Genomic DNA, 19,910 nt, shown 5'->3' on the forward strand with positions numbered 1-19,910 from the left:
CCGGGAAACAAACAGAAGAGAAACCCGAAACAATTCAACGACAGACAGTTGAGTTACAGTTCGAGTGGAGATTCTAAAAAGGTACCATTATAGTGAAGATCAAACAAAGAACATGAGAATAAAACAGAGGACGAGAGAGGATGCAGGGCAACGAACTAAGTAGATTTTTATAGAGGTTTCTGCAAAAGGAGCAATGCGGCCATTCCCAGTGGGCTACTTATAGTCGCTGAAGGCGAAGTGGGTAGGCACTAGACAGCAGGATAGGTGTGACCGTGGACCCAAACGGTGAAAAACAGAAACAGAAACAAATAAATAAAGGAATCTAAAATATTATGTAGGATCCAATACCCGTTCGATAATTACGGCGATCTTTGCCGGTGGTCAGAGGCGGTGCTAGGACTACGCAACATGCGTGACGGAACAGGTCCCGGAATAACAAGACCCAAAAAATTCGATTTCGTGAAAGTATTTGCTGCTTTATCCACAAACCAACCGCTAACAATATTTTATGCCCAAACCGATTGGTCCAAAATGTGTCAAACCAAGGGTAATTTGATACTTTCATAAGTACGGCATTAAATTAAATACCTTTAACTATTTGAGCTCCAGCTGTATGCAGCACATTGGGTGGTTGGGCTTGCAACCTTTTTAGTCCTTATGAGGCCAACTCAAAACTCTGAATTTACCAAAACGTCCTCCTCATTTGATCCAAAAATAGGAAAATGGTTTTTTTTTAAACCAAAACACTATTCATAAAAGGCAACAATTTGTAAAATATAATCATCCTAATTTTATACATAAAATGTAATTTTTATTAACAACTCGACTCTGATGAGATTTAAGAGCATTTTTTTAAGAATTTACACATAATCTTCAACATCCTAATCCTGTCTGTACTGGTGGTAGTGGTCAGCAACGGTTAGAGAGTATGGGATTAACTTTTAATTTTAGTGGTAAAGGAAAATACAAAATTGCAAATGAATTAAACTGTAATTAGTATCACGTCTCTTGTTAAATTTAAGGATGTCTTAAAAATTTTAAAGTACAAGGTGGTTTTAGTGTTAAGAAATAAAAATATATTTAGTGAATTTAATGATAATAGAATTTTGTTTAAATAATTATAATTATAAGGTATATATCTACAGTTAATATATACAGTACCCTTGACTGATATTTTTAGACTTCCTAATTGCTAATCTCTTTAGAAAGTAAATTGATAACAATAATAACGCGTGGGACCCATCTTTACTCTGGAGACCGTGATTAACGACTTGGTCTATCCACGTGTTAAGCTGAGAAGACTATATCCATTACCTTTTGTCACTCTCTGGTTTCAGCACGTGGCGTATCGCGATTGACTGGTCGCTGAAATTGCCCGTCTCTAAACGTCGTTGAAGTAAGCATAAACTGAACTAGGGTTAGCCTAGGATGGTGGGTTCGATTGGCAAGCAAGGGGTAATCGGCTACCGCTTTGCTTTTCGGCTGTGGGACAATTTGACATGTTGAGTTTGATCGGCCAAATTAAAACCAAAAGAAAAAGATTTAGATCATCTGGGAGTCCCTGCCTCGGAAATGACGTTCGTGAATGACTTCATGGCTTCACTTCACCCGATAGGCCTCCGGTCGCTAGTGTTTACGAGGTTGAATTTGGACTTATTTTGGATCTGATGCCACCACATTTTTTAAAGGATAAATTACATAAATTATTACTAAATTTATTCTTCCTCTCATTTTGGTCATTCAATTTTTTTTAATTTAATAACTGAAATTTATGTATTTAATTTTAACTCAAACTTTCCTCACTTATTCGACTATTCAACCTTTTAATTTCTATATATTTTTTATTCTTTAATTTATTAAGCTATTTTATCATGGTCATGAATACATTCATTCCATCCCCATGGTGTCCATTGCTACTATCATTTTCTTACACTCCTCCAAGCTAAACCTCCTAAATATCTTCACTTCTTCTGCAGTTTTTCTCCAAGCCAATTTCTTGCACTCTTCAAAAGCTTACATCGGAATCCAAGGAAACTATTATGTGGAAAACTCATTGAATTTGAGATAAAGTGTGGTCAAGTTCTTGAGTTGGACAAAATACGAAGGGAATGAACCAGAAATGGCATTGGGTGGAATAGGGCCTTGGAATCCCATTCCAGGAAAATGCAGACCGATAACTTTGGAATTGTCACTAATGCATGAAACTGCAATCCAGGTGCTAGCTGCATGCAAACAGAAGCTTCCGTGCTACATTTGAGAGAGCTTGAACGATTATGAATATGTTCAATGAATCTAACAATGTTTGTTTATCTTTCAACTGGGTCTGCACTCTGCAATGATAGGTGAGAAAACTATCCCCATGATGAATATTAACAGTGGGTTAATTTTTTTTTCTTGTTTTTCCAGAAACCCCAACAATTCAAATCTCAGTAAAAGAGAGAATCTTTTGAGGGAAATTTTGGCCAGGTCTACATGAATTTGAATGAACTAAGATATCAGAAAGTCAAAAATACAATCATTGAAGAATAAAAAGCAGAAGCTTTAGGGCTATCTATTTGTTGACTTACTATTGATATCTACCTTTTCTCTATTCTCAACAACCAAACAGTTAATCTATAAACGCCAAAGAATAAAAGGACTAAGAAAAACAAACTTACTTGGAGAGAAGAACCTAGAGCCCAAATCAAATGAAAACTCGGTAAAACTTAAGATATTATTAAAACTTAAGAACTTGGCATGGACAATTAATAATCAAATCAACAACTCCATTAGATGATAATCATTTGGGAGAAAGATTTATCATTTATGAAATTGTACTTGCTTGAGAGAGCATCATCACATGCAATAATAATAATAACATTACCGGAAGACCAGGAACACACCATGCGAAGAAAACCTGATTAAAAAAAACTCAGAAGATAAACACACACAATTCATTAATTACTTTTATATTTTTATTCATCTAAAAGCTTAAGAAGAAAGGATAAGTTACGAAGGTGTTGTGGCTGAAGGTGTGGGGTACAGTACGTAGTGATCCATGCAAGTGTTTCTTCTGTAATTGATGATTGCTTTATTAAGCTGGAGCTGGTTTTTACGGGATGATCATGGAAAGTTTTGGTTATAAAAAAAGGAATTAAAAAAATGTCGGGAAGAATTAATTTTGAAGGGGAGGTGATATGACTATGTCATTGTTAAGGAATTTTCGTAAAAAATAATGATCACATTTGTGGCAAGCGATTCAAACATATAAGCATGCCAGATTAAAGAAGTACAGATGAAGTGATGGAGATATTAAAGAGGCTTGGGGAGAGTTGCAGCTTGGAAGAGTGCAAGAAAATGGTGAGAGTGGACACCAATAGTTATGGAATGGTTGACATGGATAAATTCATGACGAAGTTAAAATAATTTAATAAAATTAAATAATAAAAAATATATGAAAATTAGTATAACAAAATTGTTGAATCCCTTACCAAATTTAAATAATAATTATTGTTGAATAACCATCATAGTTTCTTTATTCTAAATTAAACTAATCACTGAAGATAAACAATTGACATAATATGATCTAATTCTAATTGTAGAAATCAATTTTTTCATTTTAAATTATTATTATTATTATTATTATTATTATTATTAGTAATATTATTTATTATTTAAATATTACAAAGCCCAAATCACAGCCCAATTACATTCAAATCCCAAACCCAAATGGAAACCCTGAATCAATTTGGGGTTTCAGCTAGGGTTTTCAAACCCTAGCCCCCAGCCGCCGTCAACATCATCAGCCGTTGGATCTGGCAAGATCCAACGGCCCAAAAGGGTTCCAGATGGAAAACCCTAGGGTTTCTAACCCTAGCAGCCAGCCGTTTCCAGATGCGGCGCCACCCCTGAAGCCACCCCGACGACCGACTCTCTGATGACAGATGGTCCAACCAGTTGCTGCCGACGCTACTGCTTCCACGACGCCGACCTCGTCGAGCTTTCCAGAAGCCAGCTGCCTCACCAAATCAGTGCTCTATGGTGAGTCACCGCCATAGCTTGGTGACTCACCAAAGATGCTAGATCGGACCGGTCCGAGGAGTACACTGTGGTGGCTATAAAAGCCACCACTGAACCTGCAAAAAAAAGGAGGAGAGCAAAGACAGAGAGCAACGGAGAACACGAGAGAAACGAGAGATCCAGCAAAGAAAAAGAAAAAAAAGGGAAGACAGAAAGCTACCAACGAACCCACAACCAACATAAAACCAAAACAGAAAGCAAAGAAAGAAGAAAGAAACTTACCCTTGGAGCCTTGACCACCGTCGGAAGCACTATACATCGCCGGAGAACAGAAAATACCGAAGGTATTTTCGTAGATTTACTCCGATTAGGAGTCTTTTAGGGAAAACAAAGACCGGAATCGGTCTTAGGGCGTTTAGATCTACGCTTTGGGGGTGTTTTTGGTGAATTCCGTCCACCGTTACGGTGGCCGGCGGCGGTGGTCGGCGGCGGAGTACGGTGGCCTATGGCTGCCGGTTTCCCTCCGGCGAGGGAAACTAGAGAGAAACCAGAGAGAACTCTGGTTCTCTCGTTTTGAGAGAGAATGGAAATAGGCAAATGAGAAGCTTGGCCCTTCGGGCCAGGCGTTTAGGGTATTTGTTGAGTTAATCGAATGACGAAATTGGCCAAGAGGGGGGTGAATTGGCAATAAAAATTTTGTGGAAGCTTTTGCAGAAAATTGAAAGCAATTGCACAGCGATTTACAGTGGTTCGACTTTCTCAAACAAAGTCTACGTCCACTACCTTAGCTATCCACACTAAGGATTTTCCAACAAATTCACTAATTTGTTCTTTCTTTTGAGGCCAAAGAGATAACCTTACAATTCCCTCAAGAGTATACCCCAACTCTTGAGAACACTCTTTTCTCAAAGAGAAGATTACAAATTTGCAAACTTACAAGAAAACCTCACAAGGTAAGATGTTTGCACAATTCTAGAACAAAGAAAAGAACACTCAAAGATGAATACAATTGAGCACAAATAGTGTTCTTGAAAGCAAAATAAATATTGAATGAAAATGGGCTTGAAATGCTCAAACTTGAGGTTTGATGCTTTCTCTTTGATTCTCTCTTGATTCTAGTTGCTTGATGTTTCTTGTTGTTGATCAATGGCTTCTAAGCTTGCTTAAATACACCTTGAATCACTTCTGAACGTTGGGGATAATTAGAGAAGATATTATAGCCGTTTTAGTGTGAAAACATTTAATAAAACAGCTTGGACAGTGGGGGGAATCGGTTCCCTATCATAGGGAATCGGTTCCCTAAGTGTAAAATTCAAATATTTCGACCGTTGAACAGGGGGGAATCGGTACCCCCTTGGGGGGAATCGGTTCCCTCCGAGCATTCTGGAAATCTCGGAGCCAAACCATTCAGGGGGGAATCGGTTCCTCCTATGGGGGGGAATCGGTTCCCTCTGAGTATTCTGGAATTTTTGGTTTTGAATTGGTTCGAAATACTTTGTAAAATATTTTGAAATTGTTTTATGATTAAAACTTAATTTTACACTTAAGTAAGGATCAAAAAATGATTTTTGAAATATTTGGAGTAATGTTTTGATATTCGAATAGTTATATCGAATATACTTAGAAAATCATTTGGAAAATCTTAAAATCCATTTAACTTAATTTGTTATATCGAAATATTAAAATGTTTCAACAATCTCCCCCTTTTTGATATAACAAAACATTTTAGTAATTTTAAGATTTTTGAAATCAAGTTTTGAAATTAGAAAATTAAAATTAGAAATTACTCCCCCTTACTTTAACACTTTTAACACTTATTCTTCTCCCCCTTTTTGTTAAATCAAAAAGACATTGTAAAACAAGGTTTTGTAAATCATTTAGCCAATTGATTTATTAATTATAAGCTTAAGCTGCTAAGATCATAATCAAAAGAGAGGTTAGCCATTAGTTTCATAAATCAATATTCATAAATAATGTGATATGGCAAAATTGGTCATATTGCTAATGATAATGTAAATGATGCAAAAATGAATAAAACACACCAAACATATAAGTTCACACCATTCATATATCCAAAATCCAACAATCCACAAAATCAAACATATCAAAATGTTGAAACAATATTCATTTTGTTCAAAGTTTTAAAGCTAAACATAAAATCAAGCATCCGGATCGGTAGGAGGAAAACGGGCTCGCATGGCGGCCATCTCGTGTGTGAGTTCATTTATACGAGCGTTGGTTGATTCATTGTTTGCACGCATCTCCCGAAGAATCTCTAATTGTTGAGCTCCCATTGTGGATAAATGAGACTCTATAGAGGAAAACGCGAGTCCATGGTAGCGTATCGGTAATCGAATGTCTCCATAAAGGATTGAAAATATGGAGGCATTTGATGCGTTTGTTGTGCTTGCTCCTCGGGCTGCTCTTCGGGCTGATCAGGTTCTTCTTCAACTTCATCAATATCCCTCATTAATTGTTCAAACTCGGGATCTTCGTCAGCTTCGGGTGGAGCTTGTGAAGAACTAGCTCCCGGAGTAGAAGAACGAACCCATTCACCGGTTTCTTTGTCCTTTACCCATCCCGCTCTCGTTAAGGAAAGAAGATTTATTTGTTTCTTAAGAGGAAAAACGGCATCTAGACTTACTCTAAGCCCGGCTTTGGAAAACAGATTACTCAAAAAGCAACCGTAAACTAGAGATGAACAGTGTTTCTTGTTAGGAACAAGATTTACGGTTTCAACAATTTCAGCAAAAATAATCTGAGGTAGGTTAATTTTAATACGGTTTTCGAAACAATGTAACCACCAAAGATCCAAAGCTCTAAGAGTAGAATAACGACCTCCGGATGGTCGAAACCACCAAGAAATCATTAGATGAAGAAAACGCTCATGTAGGTCTAAGACACTCGCACTATCTCTTCTTTTGTAACGAGAACCTAAAATTTGTTTTTCATTCGAGATACCATCATTATCTAATCCAAATGTATTGGCTATATATGCCGGGTCAATATATAAGAATTGTCCTAGGAGGTAGGAACGAATTCCTATAGTTTCTGTTTCAGCTTGGTTTTTAACACATACAGCATTAGAGTAGAATATACGAACAAGTTGATGGTAAACGATGGGTTCAAGATCAAATAGTTTATCAAATTTCCATTCTTGTAAAATGGGAAGATATTTAAAATCGATAGCTAACATAGCTTGACGAGAAGGAATACGTTCTTCCCGGATTTTGTAAGAATCGAAATATTGATAATACCAATATCGGTGATTTCTAGACCCAGGATGATTGAAACACGAATTTTGGATAGTCAAGTTAGGATCAGTGGGATTGGGATTAGAAATTGGAATAGAAGGAGGATTTTGAGGTGGATTTGGTTGACGACTAGAACGACTAGATGAAGACCTAGGACGTTTAGGATTTGACATGGTGAAGGAAATCGGAATAGATATAATAACCTGCAATTTTAAAACAAGTGTATGCAATTCAATTAATCCCAAAACTCAAATGAGTCCTCAATATTTCAAGATTCTCTAAAACAATCCTAATGGGCAAAGTTCTTGAAAAACTTTTGAAAAATATGGTTTTGAGAAACAATATATGTATAGTTTTTCATAATAACAATTTAATTTTGATGAAATTAGTTGTAACATCTAGTTTCTAATCACTAAATAATCAATGCCCGATCACTATTTCAACCTAGAACTAATTGAAACTAATCCTATGTTCAAAAATAATGAAATAAAGAGTTTAGAAAAATTTACCTTGAAATATGAAGATTGAGGGGATTTAGTTGATGTTTGCACGATTTTAATGATTCCAACAGGTTTGGAAGATGATTTATGAAGCAAATTCCGATTAATATCGTTGATTTGAGGTAAAAATGGAGATTTGAGGGGTTTAGAGGGTGAAAACGGCGGAAGAAATAATAAAATGAGGGTTTGGGATTTTGGGGTTTTCTGTTCGATTTTAACAGAACCCCAGGGGGGTATCGATTCCCCTGTGGGGGGAATCGGTTCCCCTTCAAAGGAGGAATCGGTTCCCTCAGGGGGGAATCGATTCCCTCTGCACCAAAATGCTAAAATCCGATTTTTTTTTAAGCACAAAATGCTAAATTAATCTTTTCTAGTGGTATTGACAACTCATATATCAAAAATTAATTATGTTCAAACAATTAAATTAATCTTTAATCGATTTTTGAACATAAAATTAATTTTCACTAAGAATCACAAACTCCCCCTAATTAATAGCAAGAATGCAATCAAAAATTATATAGTAAGCATTTTTCAGTATTTATTAAAAGTGCTAAAATTATTTTAAACACTAAGTGAAGATAGGTCAGTTAAACCTAATTCTCTCCTAAGTGTCCAAAATCTTTCCTTGTCTAAGGGTTTTGTAAAGATATCCGCTAATTGGTGCAAAGTATCAACAAATTCTAGAACTACATCTTCCTTAGTGACATGGTCTCTAATGAAGTGATGTCTTATTTCAATGTGCTTAGTTCTAGAGTGTTGGATGGGATTTTTAGTGAGACAAATAGCACTAGTATTGTCACACTTGATAGGAATAGTACCTACTTCAATTCCATAATCAAAAAGTTGTTGTTTCATCCATAAAACTTGTGCACAACAACTACCAGCTGAAATGTATTCAGCTTCAGTGGTAGATAATGCAACACAATTTTGTTTCTTTGAAAACCAAGAAATCAGCATATTTCCAAGGAATTGGCAAGTACCGGAGGTGCTTTTCCTATCTAATTTGCATCCTCCATAATCCGCATCAGAAAAAGCATGCAAGCTAAAACTAGAGTCTCTAGGATACCAAAGTCCTAAACTATGAGTGTCCTTAAGGTATCTAAAGATTCTCTTAACAGCTAGTAAATGTGATTCCTTAGGACATGATTGAAATCTAGCACATAAGCAAACACTAAACATAATGTCCGGTCTACTTGCAGTTAGATAAAGCAAAGAGCCAATCATTGACCTATATAATTTAACATCTACACATTTACCTCCTTCATCTAAGTCAAGCTTTGTTGAAGAGCTCATTGGAGTGTTATGAGGTTTCCCATTTTCCAGTCCAAACTTCTTGAGCATATCTTTGACGTACTTAGCTTGATTAATGAAGATGCCATCTTTTCTTTGCTTGATTTGGAGTCCCAAGAAAAATGAGAGCTCCCCCATCATGCTCATCTCAAATTCACTTTGCATTAGCTTAGAAAATTCTTGACAAAGAACATCATTAGTAGAACCAAATATTATATCATCAACATAAATTTGAACTACTAATAAATCTTTACCTTTTCTCTTTAAAAACAATGTAGTGTCAACCTTTCCTTTTAAAAAACCTTTTCAATTAAAAAATTTGACAATCTTTCATACCAAGCTCTAGGAGCTTGTTTTAAACCATAAAGAGCTTTTGTCAATTTTAAAACATGATCCGGAAAATTTGAATCTTCAAAACCTGGAGGTTGTTCCACGTACACTTCTTCTTTTATAAAACCATTTAAAAATGCACTTTTAACATCCATTTGATATAATTTAAATTCATTGAAACATGCAAATGCTAATAACATTCTAATTGCTTCCATCCTAGCTACGGGAGCGTATGTTTCATCATAGTCTATGCCTTCTTCTTGAGTATAGCCTTGAGCAACAAGTCTAGCCTTGTTCCTCACTATATTACCACTTTCATCAAGTTTATTTCTAAAAACCCATCTAGTACCTACAGTAGATTTATCACTAGGCCTTTCAACTAATGTCCATACTTTACTTCTCTCAAATTGATTTAATTCTTCTTGCATAGCCATAATCCAATGTTCATCTTTTAATGCTTCTTTGATGTTCTTAGGCTCTATGCATGAAATAAATGCAACATAATTACAGATATTTCTAAGAGAAGATCGAGTAGTTACCCCTTTTGATAGATCACCTATAATTTCACCATCCTTGACATAGTTGTACTCTCTTGGAAAAGATACTTCCCTTTCTTCAATGGTTGGATTCTCGAGGGGATCATGAGTTTCCTCATTTTTGTTTCTTCCTTTGATGATGATTCTCCAACGTAATGTCTAACGTCATTTGCTTGTACAATACCTACATCATCATTAACAGAAGAATCCTTCCTCGGAAGGGGATTATCATCGAAAACAACATGTATAGACTCTTCTACAACTAAAGTTCTTTTATTAAATACACGATAAGCTTTAGAATTTAAGGAATAACCCAGAAAAATTCCTTCATCACTTTTAGCATCAAATTTACCAAGATTTTCTTTACCGTTGTTTAAAACAAAACATTTACATCCAAAAGGATGAAAATAGCTAATGTTAGGCTTTTTATTTTGAGAATTTCATATGGAGTTTTCTTTAAAATTGGCCTAATCATTACTCGATTTACAACATAACAAGCGGTATTTGTGGCTTCCGCCCAAAAATATTTTGGCAAATTATTTTCACAAAGCATGGTTCTAGCCATTTCTTCTAAAGTTCGATTTTTCCTCTCAACAACTCCATTTTGTTGAGGGGTTCTAGGTGCTGAAAAATTGTGGCTAATACCGTTAGAATTACAAAACTCAATAAATCCAAGATTTTCAAATTCAGTTCCATGATCACTTCTAACACTAGTGATAGAGTAACCTTTTTCATTTTGGATTATTTTTGAAAATGTGATGAAATTTTCTAATGCTTCATCTTTAGTACTTAAGAATAGAACCCAAGTGTATCTAGAATAGTCATCTACCAAGACAAATGCATATTGTTTTCCTCCCAAGCTAGTAGTTCTAGTTGGCCCAAAAAGATCTAAATGGATCAATTGTAATACTCTACTAGTTGATACATCATTAATAGATTTAAAAGAAACTCGTTTTTGTTTTCCTTTAGCACAAGCATCACAGATTTTATCATTATCAAATTTAAGCTTAGGCAACCCTCGAACTAAATCACCTTGAATTAGCCGTTGCAAAACACTCATACTAGCATGACCTAGTCTCCTATGCCATAACCAACTATCATGCTCATCCTTAGCAACTAGGCATAAATTAGTCATATCAATAGAATCTAAATGCACCATGTAAATGTTTCCTATTCTATGACCAACAAGCATAATCCGATTAGATGCAATGTCAATGACTTTACAACCATTAATTTCAAATAAGACATTGAATCCTTTATCGCATAATTGACTAATACTCAATAGATTATGCTTTAATCCATTCACATATAAAACATTTTTAATTTGTATGGAAGAGGTATTACCTATTGTACCAATACCTTCAATGTGACCTTTTGAATTGTCTCCAAAAGTCACTTCTCCTCCATTTTTGGCGTTAAGCTCAATGAACCGGTTTTTGTCTCCGGTCATATGTCTTGAGCATCCACTATCAAGGTACCATGAGTTTGAATTTGTTTCCCGTGCCTTGTAGCAATGCTCCTTTCCCTACAAACATAGATTAATTTTTGATTTTTGGTACCCAAATTCTTTTGGGTCCATATTCATTAGTTTCCAAAATCCTAGTTCCCTTAGGTATCCATTTTTGTAGGATATCTTTATCTTTAGTAGTAATGAGTCCTTTAGGAACCCATATACTTCTAAATATTTTACCATTTAAGGTTCGTTGAGGATTTCTATGATTGTAGTTTCTAAAATCTTTTCTAACAAAGTTGGATTTTGAATTTTCTCCTTTTTCAAAACGTTTTGTTCCAACTTTTTCAAAAGAGATTTTAAGATCATCAATTTTCTTTTGATGATCATCATTGACCTTTGAAAGTAAATTTTGCAAATCTAAATTTTTCTTTTCAAACTCTTCTAGTTTGATTTGCAAATCTTTAATTTTACTTTCAAGATCATTGTTGGTTTTGGATATGAGTTTATTTTCATTTTTCAATTTTGAAACATCATTTTTATATTTTAAAAATAATTTCTCATAATCCGAAGCTAACCCATTATATTCCTCTAATAGCTCATCATAAGATAAATCATCAAAATCAGATGAGTTAGAGGTTACCTTAGAATCTTCCCCGAATGCCATCAAGCACAAGTTTGCTACTTCTTGTTCCTCTTCATCGGAACCTTCTTCATCGCTCCATGTAGCCACATGAGCCTTGTGCTTATTCTTTGATTGACCCTTTTTCTTCAATTGTGGGCAATCATATTTGACATGCCCCGGCTTTTTGCATTCATAGCAAATGATTGGGTCCTTCTCTTTTGGTTCATTTTTGAGGCCTTCGTTTCGTTTGAATTTTCTTCCTTGGTAAGGTCTCATCATTTTTCTGAACCGTTTGGCAAACAATGCCATTTCCTCGTCATCATCATCATTAGAATCACTCTCATCTTTTGTGGATTTGAGAGCAACTCCAATGTTTTTCTTCTTCTCCTTCTCCTTTGGTGTCTCTTCAACTTTATCAAGGTCCACCTCATCTTCAAGCATCATCTCATGAGTGAGGAGTGAACCGATAAGTTCTTCAAGAGTTAAGGACGATAGGTCCTTAGACTCGATGATTGCCGTCTTCTTTGATTGCCATGATTTTGGGAGGGAGTAGACTAACTTCCTCACAAGCTTTTCATTTGAGATGATCTCTCCATATGATTTGAGACCATTGACAATCGTTGAAAATCTATCCGTCATAGCTTTGATGTCTTCATTTGGTTTCATCCTGAAATTTTCATAGCTATGCGTTAGAATACTAATTTTTGATTTCTTTACCTCATCTGTACCTTCATGTGTGACTTGAAGTTTGTCCCATATTTCTTTGGCGGTTGTACACGATGAAACTCTTCCGTATTCATCTGGTCCAAGAGCACAAAAAATAATATGGATGGCTTTGGAGTTGAGCTGGAACATTCTTGTCTCTCCTTCACTCCACAACCTTGGATGAGTGAGAGGTTTGATGTATCCTTCTTCTACAGCATTCCATGCTCCCATGTCACTTGCTTGAATGAAGTACATCATTCTATTCTTCCAATATGCATAGTTAGCTCCATTGAAGAAAGGAGGCTTGTTGACGGGCATCGAATCAAGACCGGAGTCGAAGTTTGAAGTGGAGGCCATTGATGACTTTGTAATCGATGTAACTCTTCCCGGATCGACTCAAGAGGCGATTAAACCTTCAAATGAGTTAGGCTCTGATGCCAATTGTTGAGTTAATCGAATGACGAAATTGGCCAAGAGGGGGGTGAATTGGCAATAAAAATTTTGTGGAAGCTTTTGCAGAAAATTGAAAGCAATTGCACAGCGATTTACAGTGGTTCGACTTTCTCAAACAAAGTCTACGTCCACTACCTTAGCTATCCACACTAAGGATTTTCCAACAAATTCACTAATTTGTTCTTTCTTTTGAGGCCAAAGAGATAACCTTACAATTCCCTCAAGAGTATACCCCAACTCTTGAGAACACTCTTTTCTCAAAGAGAAGATTACAAATTTGCAAACTTACAAGAAAACCTCACAAGGTAAGATGTTTGCACAATTCTAGAACAAAGAAAAGAACACTCAAAGATGAATACAATTGAGCACAAATAGTGTTCTTGAAAGCAAAATAAATATTGAATGAAAATGGGCTTGAAATGCTCAAACTTGAGGTTTGATGCTTTCTCTTTGATTCTCTCTTGATTCTAGTTGCTTGATGTTTCTTGTTGTTGATCAATGGCTTCTAAGCTTGCTTAAATACACCTTGAATCACTTCTGAACGTTGGGGATAATTAGAGAAGATATTATAGCCGTTTTAGTGTGAAAACATTTAATAAAACAGCTTGGACAGTGGGGGGAATCGGTTCCCTATCATAGGGAATCGGTTCCCTAAGTGTAAAATTCAAATATTTCGACCGTTGAACAGGGGGGAATCGGTACCCCCTTGGGGGAATCGGTTCCCTCCGAGCATTCTGGAAATCTCGGAGCCAAACCATTCAGGGGGAATCGGTTCCTCCTATGGGGGGAATCGGTTCCCTCTGAGTATTCTGGAATTTTTGGTTTTGAATTGGTTCGAAATACTTTGTAAAATATTTTGAAATTGTTTTATGATTAAAACTTAATTTTACACTTAAGTAAGGATCAAAAAATGATTTTTGAAATATTTGGAGTAATGTTTTGATATTCGAATAGTTATATCGAATATACTTAGAAAATCATTTGGAAAATCTTAAAATCCATTTAACTTAATTTGTTATATCGAAATATTAAAATGTTTCAACAGTATTTAAAACCCTCCCCAAACGACGTCGTTCTGGGGAGGGTATCTGTGTAATTTCCATCATGGGTAAACCCTTTCCGCAGTCACTCCGAGTTTATAACATTACAAATTAGTCACTGGAAGCAAATTTTGATTCTTTTAATTATGTCATTCAATTTTATTTTATTACATTTTAGTCATTATCAGTTTATATATATATTTAGGGTAAATAACTGATTTAGTACCTTATAATTTTATTAACATTTATTTTAATCCGATTAATTAAATAAGGCTAAATTACATTTTTAGCACTTAAAGTTTTTATTTATTCGAGATAGAGCCTTTAAACTTTGATAAATTTTATTTTAATCAATGATTAATTAATTAAGGATTAATTACACTATTAGTAATTTTATTTTATGATGATTCAAGTTATGTTCATTATTTTAAATAATTTTACATTTATTATTATTTTATTTATTTATAGTCATTGTTTAGTTATTTTTTTACTTAATTTTTATTATTTTAATATATTTTAAATCATTACTTTAATTATTGTTTTACTATATTATAAATATATATATTATTTATTTAATAATGTTTATTTATTTTCCATATTAAAGAAAAGGGCAGTCTTAATACAACTGGATGTCCTATTTTGGTATTTTAAAACTAATTATTATAAAAATTATAATTTAGTTTTATTACGTTTTTATTTATTAATATAGAAGGAAAGAACTGTCTTAAGGTACCTAGAAGCCCTTTTCTGATATTTCTAAATAAATAAATATCTTATTTATATATTAATATATTTTCTTAAAATTATAAATTTGAAATAAAAAGATTATGAATTAAATATATTCGAAATTTTTTCTTCTAATAATAGAGACAATTTATAATTAAAAAGTACCAATTTTGGGCGTTGTAGGGGTGCTAATCCTTCCCTAAACGTAACCGACCACGAATCCCTTTTATTATTAAAAAGAACGAATTTTTGGTTAAAACGAAGATCAGTTTATCTTTTAATTGATGTTTTCTTAAAAACTCTTTTAAAAGATATTTTTTAGGTATTCGACCTACCTGACCCAAAAGGCCGATGGCGACTCCCAAATTATTTTCAAAACCATTTATTCACATCAATTTCCCCGCCAAAATAAATATTTCGTGCTCGGACGAAAACCGGTTACGACACTAATCTTAGTGTACACAAAATTATATACAAGAACGAAGATGAGAAAATATTATGGCAAAATTGAATTTATAGATTTCATGCAGGGTAAACTACACGGGGACCACCAAACTATGGTCATTAATCAATCTTGCCACCGAACTATTTTTTGTCTAAATTCGACCACCAAATTTTTTAATTGATTCAATCAGACCACTCTCCGTTAAAAAAATAACGGCGCATCCGACGTGGCTGTTAATAAATTGACATAATTATATATTTGGTCCTTAATATTTACATATTCTATCAATTTAGTCACTATTTTAATTCAATTAAATAAATTTAACTATCCAATTAGAATATGACACATGTCAATACATGATTGGAAGGTTTTATTTATGAATTTTAAATTATTTTATTTAATGAATTTTATCCAATCAAGTGGTGACACGTGTCACCACCCCGATTGAAATGGAAAATTGAAGAACAAAAATACAATCAAGAGATCGAACATGTGCCTTTGGGGGAAAATAACCAGGAGCCCAAACCGTTGGGCCAAACCTCCCCAATAGTTATATTTTACAACAATTTATATTTGACTTCTAAAAGTTTGTTAATGATAAAAAAATTAAACAAATTATTTGTTTAAATAAATTAATTTTTCTTTAACCGTTAATAGAACCGAAATTTATTTGAAAATTATTAACCGAACCAAATCAATCGATTTTTTTCTTTAACATTAATCGAACCAAAATTATTTGACCGTTAATCGAACCTAAATTTATTTGAAAATTATTAACCGAACCAAATTAATCAAATTTTTTTCTTTAATATTAATCGAACCGAAATTATTTGACCGTTAATCGAACCAAAATTTATTTAAAAATTATTAACCAAATTTTTTCTTTAACCATTAATCGAACCAAAATTATTTGACCGTTAATCGAACCCAAATTTATTTGAAAAATATTAACCGAATTAACAGAATAAAATAAATTATTTTTCTTTAACCGTTAATCGAACCGAAATTTATATGGAAATTATTAACCGAACCAAATCAATCGATTTTTTCTTTAACCATTAATCGAACCCAAATTTATTTGAAAATTCAATTCAGTTAATAATTTTCAAATAAATTTCGGTTCTATTAACGGTTAAGGAAAAATAATTTATTTTATTTAGTTAATAATTTTCGATTCGATTAACGGCCAAATAATTTCGGTTCGATTAATGGTTAAAGAAAAAATCCGTTGATTTGGTTCGGTTAATAATTTTCAAATAAATTTTGGTTCGATTAACAGTTAAAGAAAAATAATTTATTTTATTCGGTTAATTCGGTTAATAATTTTCAAATAAATTTGCATTCGATTAACTGTTAAATAATTTCGGTTCGATTAATGGTTAAAGAAAAAATCAGTTGATTTGGTTCGGTTAATACTTTTCAAATAAATTTCGGTTCGATTAACGATTAAAGAAAAATAATTTATTTTATTCGGTTAATTCAGTTAATAATTTTCAAATAAATTTGGGTTCGATTAACGGTTAAATAATTTTGGTTTGATTAATGGTTAAAGAAAAAAATTTGGTTAATAAATTTCAAATAAATTTCGGTTCGATTAATGGTCAAATAATTTCGGTTCGATTAATGTTAAAGAAAAAAATTCGGTTAATTTGGTTCGGTTAATAATTTTCAAATAAATTTGGGTTCGATTAACGGTCAAATAATTTCGGTTCGATTAATGTTAAAGAAAAAAAATCAATTGATTTGGTTCGGCTAATAATTTTCAAATAAATTTTAGTTCGATTAACGGTGAAAGAAAAATTAATTTATTTAAACAAATAATTTGTTTAATTTTTTTATCATTAACAAACTTTTAGAAGTCAAATACAAATTGTTGTAAGTTAAAATCATTGGAGAGCTTTGGCCCAACAGTTTGGGCGTCTGGTTATTCTCCCCCCAAAGGCATAGGTTTGATCCTCCCTAGTTGCATCTTTTTCTTCAATTTTCCATTCCAATCGGGGTGGTGACACGTGTCACCACCTGATTGGATAAAAATATTAAATTAAATAATTTACAATTTCATAAATAAAACCTTCCAATTATGTATTGACACGTGTCATGTTTTTAATTGGATAGTTAAATTTATTTAATTGAATTAAAATAATGACTAAATTGATAGAATATGTAAATATTAAGGACCAAATATACAATTATGCCAATTTATTAACAGCCACGTCAGACGCGCCATTATTATTTTAACGGAGAATGGTCTGATTAAATCAATTAAAAAATTTGGTGGTCGAATTGAGATAAAAAATAGTTCGGTGACAATATTAATTAATGATCATAGTTTGGTGGTCCTCGTATAGTTTACCCTTTCATGTATTGAAAAGGCATAGGAGTTTAATCCAATTTTATAATAGTGTCTTTTTATTAGACTCTCATTTATTGTTATTAGATATAAATTTAGTTGTAATTTATTTTTTTATTGATGTAAACTAAGTATAAGACAATATTTGTTTAAAGATAACACTCAACTATTTAACATTGAACGCTCATAAAGTTGAGCAAAACTCGATTCGACTTGAAAAATTGATTTTTTTTCAATTTCGAGTTATTCGAGTCAAGTTGAAATTTGAAAATTTTGAATTACTAAAAAACTGAAAATTTGATTGATTATTTTGGCAGTTTTACGATTTAGTCCTTGATTTCCCTTATTTCTTCAATTCATCCTTCATTTTAAGTTCATTTTCTACCAAATTTAAACCACATGCTTCTAAACCATCGTTGAATACTTATGTGCTTTCAAATTCTCTTTTTTTATAACATTTTTCAATTTAGTCCCTCAACTTTTCATGAATTCCTTTTGCTTCAATTCATCAATCATTTTAAATCCATATTTTTTAATCAAATTTGAACCACATACTCCTATACCACTATAGAATACCTATGTAACTTCAATTTCTATTTTTTTACTAAAAATACTCTATTTATTTAGTCCATTAACTTTGCATTTTATTCAATTTAATATTTTAACTGCAATTGTTTGCAAATTCTTTTTTCCCATCAATTCCTTAACTCTTTTATGCTCCCATCAAATTTTACCCTCAAAATATCTTCATTAAAATATAATATTATAAATATATTTTTATAATTCTAGATTATATTTGATATATTAAAATGGTTGATATTTTATGGTGCTCGAACTTTACGTATAATAAAATGGTTGATATATTTATAAGTCTTAAACACATATATAATAATGATTATGCTAATCTCAACCTTACGTGTACGACAAGCTTTTCCCGTTGAATCCCTTAACAAATTTTAGTAAAACAAAATTGTTCCGAATACATCGTTTTCATTATACTAAATCTATCTTTGAACCAATATTAGAGATCGGTTGAAGTGAAATCCAAAGAGCTGTTCCTAAATTAAAAAAAAATGAGTTAGGATGACGACATTGATGGGAATTTATATTGTTGTTATTTATCAATTCAATTGGGGCTGGGGAGTAGCAAGCATTTAAGCACACAACATTTGTATGTTTCGGAGCTTAAACTCCTCAGCTTTTCAAAAGGTTAGTATTTACTCCACCATTACTCTATTTTAATTTTTTAATAGTTTGAGTAATTATAAGATAATATCTATTCATATTCTTTCTTAGTTAATGACAACATATTTTCACCATACAAAGCATAAGTATTCAAACCTAAAATCTCTAAAAATAACAACACTCTCTTTAATTTATGAAATCATTAAGTTCTGGTCCACCGTTAAACAAACTCAGAAGCTCAATTCATTTTTCCGTTTAACCTCATATTCCACAAAGTCACGACATCAATTTTATTAACCTTTTATATATTCCATGAAATATTACAGATTTTGACACATATTTTTATTATGTGAAATGACAGATCATAGTCGGCCAATTCTCTTTTCCCTGACCTTTCCAACTTTGAGAAGTTAAGCATTATATATATACACACACTAAATCAAGGTTTGAGTCTGGCTTCATTTGGCTTGTAAGAAAACAAAATTTTTATAAATATATATGTTACTAATGATGGCTGGCTTTCAATTTATAAAGCCACATTTTCAAATAATCACTGTAATTTATTTATTCTAAATCAAATTAATCACAGAGGATAGGCGATTAATATAATATGACCTAATCCTAATATTATAGTACACAAGGCTAACCAAACTAACCACGGTAGAAAAGTGAGGCAGAATTAAAAGCTTTCTTGTTTCTGGTTAACCAAACTACAAACTAAATGGCTTTGATGTTTTCCGATGACCAAACTACAATGAAAGGGAAGTGTCAGATGGTCCCCTGGATCTCGACAAGTCGGCTTATAAACAGTCTAGATCTAACCATTCCTAAGTAAAAAACCACAATCTACAAATGCTACATTTATGTCTTACATAAAGTTTAAATATAACATATGATTGACTTACCTGATTACAGTATTATGCATAAAATATGAAGAAATGCAGTCAACCAATTTCTTAAAATTGATTTCTGTACTCACACAAATAATCCCCACCCTTTTAGATTGAATCGCAAGAATGATT

The sequence above is a fragment of the Hibiscus syriacus genome, unplaced genomic scaffold (genome assembly GCF_006381635.1).
Source record: "Hibiscus syriacus cultivar Baekdansim isolate YM2019G1 unplaced genomic scaffold, ASM638163v2 tig00001397_pilon, whole genome shotgun sequence".
Classification (NCBI taxonomy): Eukaryota; Viridiplantae; Streptophyta; class Magnoliopsida; order Malvales; family Malvaceae; genus Hibiscus; species Hibiscus syriacus.